This window comes from Macaca mulatta, chromosome 16 (genome assembly GCF_049350105.2).
Source record: "Macaca mulatta isolate MMU2019108-1 chromosome 16, T2T-MMU8v2.0, whole genome shotgun sequence".
NCBI classification, from domain to species: domain Eukaryota; kingdom Metazoa; phylum Chordata; class Mammalia; order Primates; family Cercopithecidae; genus Macaca; species Macaca mulatta.
The window spans coordinates 63,326,918-63,331,634 of NC_133421.1; the positions used below are offsets into that span (position 1 = coordinate 63,326,918).

At 50.4% G+C, this 4,717-nt stretch overlaps 1 pseudogene; it reads left to right on the forward strand.

Moving 5' to 3' along the window:
- Positions 1–2,737: 2,737 nt before the first annotated feature.
- LOC144335649 (leucine-rich repeat-containing protein 37A3 pseudogene) lies at positions 2,738–3,490 on the forward strand (annotated as a pseudogene).
- The last annotated feature ends 1,227 nt before the right edge of the window (positions 3,491–4,717 follow it).

Here is a 4,717-nt window from a genome sequence, read left to right on the forward strand (position 1 = left end):
GGGGGTCCACTCTTCTTCAACAGAGCGGGAGGCCCCAGCACAGCAGTGACCTGCCTCTGAAGAGATGGTAGCTCTGCCATTGATACATCATGAGGTAAATGTTCCATTGAAAAGTTGGAGTGAAGCTCAGCACTGACACTTGCCCAGTGTCACAGTCAAACCTGTGGGTGTGGAGCTTGTGGTAACTCCAGAGCCAGGTAAGGAACTTACATCAAGCCAGGAACAGGCCACTGCTCAGCCTCCAGAGCACACCAAGGAGATGGACTCTTCCTCAACACAATTAGAGGCTCCAGCTCGGACACCAGAGTGCCCTAAGGAGAGGAAACCCTCTGCAACCCAGCAAGGGACCCCAGCTGAGCCTCCAGATCCTCCTGTGGAGGCTGAACTTTCCCCCAGTGAGCAAGCAGGAGCAGCCAGCTCAGCCTTCTGAGTTTCTTGTGGGGGCTGGGGGGTTGAACCTTCTGAGACCCAGCAGGAGGCCCCCGCTCATCCTCCAGAGTCCTCTACAGAGAGTGCAGCTCAAACTCCACCAAATCATGAGGTGACAGTTCACCCTCCAGGTGAGGATCAAGCTCATTCTAACTTGCCCAGCATTACAGCGTTACAGTGAAACCTGCAGATGTGGAGATCATAACTTCAGAGCCTATCGAGGAGGCAGCATCTTCTCCATCCCAGCAGGAGATCCCAACCCAGCCTCCAGAGGAGGTGGAACCTTCTGCAACCAAGAAGGAGGCCCCAACTGAGCCTCCAGGTCCTCCTATGGAGTGTGCACCTTCCCCCAGTGAGCAGGAAGAGCCAGCTGAGCCTTCTAAGTTTCCTGGGAGGTTGAACATTCTGAGGCCCAGCAAGAGGCTCCAACTCAGCTTCCAGAGTCCTCTATGGAGAGTGGAGCTCAAACTCCACCGAATCATGAGGTGACAATTCACCCTCCAGGTGAAGATCAACCTCCTTTTAACTTGTCCAGTGTTACAGTTAAACTTGTGGATGTGTAGGTTACCATAACTTCAGAGCCTACCAAGGAGACTGAATCTTCCAAAGCCCAGCAGGAGGCCCCAGCTCAGCCTCCAGAGGAGTGGAACCTTCTGTAAGCCAGGAGGAGGCCCCAAATGAGCCTCCGGATCCTCCTGTGGAGCCTGAACTTTCCGCCAGTAAGCAGAAGCAGCCAGCTCAGCCTTCTATGTCTTCTGGGAAGGCTGAATCTTCTCCAGCCAGCAGGAGGCCCCAGCTCAGCCTCCAGCACATCATGAAGTGACAATTTCACCTCCAGGTCACCACCAAGCTCAGCATTCAGATTTGCCCAATGTCACTATTAGGCCTCCAGACATGCAGCTCACCATAGCAACAGAGCTTACTGCAGAGGTAGGAACTTCTCCAATCCACCAGGAGGCTACAGCTCAGCTCTCAGGGCCAGGTAATGATGTAGAACCTTCTGCACCACCCAGCATGGGGGCCCATCTCTGCCTCTAGAGTCATCAGAAGACACTGGACCTTTAGCAGGTCAACGGGAGACTTCAGTTCAATCTCCAGAACCTGTTAATAATGAGAACCCCTCTCCAACCCAGCAAGAGGCTGCAGCTGAGCATCCACAGACCCCTGAGGAGGCTGAGTCTTCTCCAGCCCAGCGAGAAGCCCAACCTCAGACTCCAGATCCCCCAAAGGAAGTAGAACCTTCTCCAGTCCAGCAAGAGTTCCCAGCTGAGCCACCAGAGCCCCCTAAGGGTTGAACCATCTGCAACCCAGCAAGAAGCCTCAGGTCATCCTCCAAAGTCCACCGAAGAGGTCAGTCCTCCACTGCAGCGGGAGATACCAGCTCAGCCATCAGAGCCACCTGAGAAGGTCGAACCATCTCCAGTCCTACAGCAGACCCCAATTCAGCTTTTAGAGCCACCTAAAGAGGTAGAATCCTCTCCAGTCCAGCAGGCAGGCCCTGCTCAGTCCTCAGAGGCACCTGTGGTGGTAGAACCCTCTCAGACCCAGCAGATGGCCCCATCTTCACCTCCAGAGCTCCCTCAGGAGGTGGAACCATCTCTTAACTCAGCAGGGGGTTCCAGCTCAGACTCCAGAGCCCCCTATGGAGGTAGAACCTTCAAGCCAGCAGCTGGTCCCAGCTCAGCATCCAGAGCCACCTCAGGAGGTTGCAGCTCAACCTCCAATGCATGAGATGACAGTTGCAATAGCAGGCCAGGACCAAGCCCAGTATCCAGTATCACCCAGTGTCACATTTCAACCTTTAGAGCTGGGGCTTACCATCACTCCGGAATCCACTATGGAGGCTGAGCATTCTACAACCCTGAGGAAGACTACTGCTCCTCCAAAACACCCTGAGGTGATGCTTCCACCTCCAGACCAGGTTCAGGCTCAGCACACAAACCTAACAGGTCATAGTTCAACCTTTGCACCTGGAACTTACCACAACTCCACAACCATGTTTTTTTTTTCTCCAACCATGGAGAACTCAACTCAGCTTCCAGAGCCACCTACAGAGGTTGCAGCTCAACCTCAAGCTCATTATGAGGTAACAGCAGGTCAGGATCAAGCTCAGCATTCAACACTGCCCAGTGTCACAGTTTAGCCTTTGGGCCTGGGGCTTACCATCACTCCAGAATCCACGACAGAGGTTGAACTTTCTCCAACCATGCAGGAGACCCCAACTCAGCCTCCTAAGGTTGTACCCCAACCTCCAGTATATTAAGAGGTAACAGTTCCAACGCCAGGTCAGGATCAAGCTCAGCATCCAATGTCAACCAGCATTGCAGCTCAACTTTTGGACCTGGGACTTACTATCACTCCAGAACCCACTACGGAGGTTGAACATTCTACACCCCTGAAGAAGACTCTAGTTTCTCCAAAGCACCCTAAGGTGACACTTCCACATCCAGACCAGGTTCAGACTCACCATTCAAACCTGACTCAAGCCACAGTTCAACCTTTGGATCTGGAACTTACCTTAACTCCAGAATCCACTATGGAGGTTGAACCTTCTCCAACCATGCAGAAGACCCTAACTTGGTCTCCAGAGCTACGTAAGGAGGTTGTAGCTCAACCTCCTGTATATTTTGAGATGTCCGTGCCAACACCAGGCCAGGATCAAGCTCAGCATCCAACATCACCCAGCGTCACAGTTCAACCTTTGGATCTGGGGCTTACCATCACTCCAGAATCTATTACAGAGGTTGAAACTTCTACAGCCCTGATGACTACAGCTCCTCCTCCAGAGCACCTTGAGGTGACACTTCCACCTCCAGACAAGGGTCAGGCTCAGCATTCAAACCTGACTCAAGTCACAGTTCAACCTCTGGACCTGGAGCTTACCATAACTACAGAACCTACTATAGAGGTTAAACCATCTCCAACCATGGAGGAGACCTCAACTCAGCCTCCAGACCTGGGACTTGCCATCACTCCAGAACCCACTACAGAGATTGGACATTCTACAGCCCTGGAGAAGACTACAGCTCCTTGTCCAGACCAGGTTCAGACTCTGCATTGAAAACTGACTGAAGTCACAGGTCCACCTACTGAACTAGAATCTACTCAGGATTCATTGATGCGGTCTGAAAGTTACCCCCAAAATAAGGCTTTAACTGCACCAGAGGAACAGAAGGCCTCCACAAGCACCAACATATGTGAGCTCTGTACCTGTGGAGATGAGATGCTGTCATGTACTGATCTCAGCCCAAAGCAGAGGCTCTGCTGAGTGCCTGTGCCAGAGCCCAACACCTACAATGGCACCTTCACCATCTTGTAAGAATCACCTTTCCTCCATTGTCCTCTGTGTCCTGCCTCACACGGCAGCCTTTTCCTGGAGGCCTTCCTGGGCCTTCTTTATCTCCCCAAGCTATACTGACAACTAACTTTCTGCTTTCACCTCTGCCTGCAATCTCTTCCTTCTCCTCATTATCCTTTACAATTAGGCCCCTTCTCCAGTCTTTTACTTGTGATTGCTCTTACTTGTTTTCTTATCCGTTTTCATTTAGCCCTATCACGTCATTGCTTAACCGCTGCTCTCCTCCCATTTTCACTTCACCCTCTTCACAGCAGCCTGTCCCTCTCCCCATCTCAGTGATGATGTTCTAAATGGTTAAGAGTTGATTCTGGAGCCAGGCTGCCTGGGTCTGAACCCAGGACTGTCATTTATTAGCTTGGTGACCCTGAGCAAGTTATTCTGCTCTGTAACTCAATTTCCTCATCTTTAAACTGGGGATTATGCTAGTCACCATTTCATAAGATTGTTGTGAAATTTAGGTGAGTGAATATATGAAACACTTCATCAGTGCCTAGCATATGTAGGAGTGTTGGCTGTTAACATGATTACTCAGTCCTTTAGCTATGGCCAGAACTCATCTTTGTCACTGGCTTTCTATATGTAGCACTCATTTTGTGTCCAATCCAGAGCCAAGTATGCTACTGTCCCTAGAACATGAAAATGATAGGAGGGAAGAAAGAGAATAGGCATAAAAAAGGAGGTGTATATAATTAGATACTAAAAGATAATGCAGACCATCGGTGCTAGAATTCACCAGAAACTGAGATCTTGAGATTTGGAGGTCAGAGAAATCTGGATAAGCTAAAACTTTACTTGGGGCTTAAAAAGTAGCTATAATTTGTTAAATAAGGAAAAAAATGGGAGTACAGTCTAGGCAAAGGCATGGCTACAGATATGGTGAGAATTTAGTAAACCAATCTGGCTGCAAAGAATCAGGTGAGGGAGCAATGA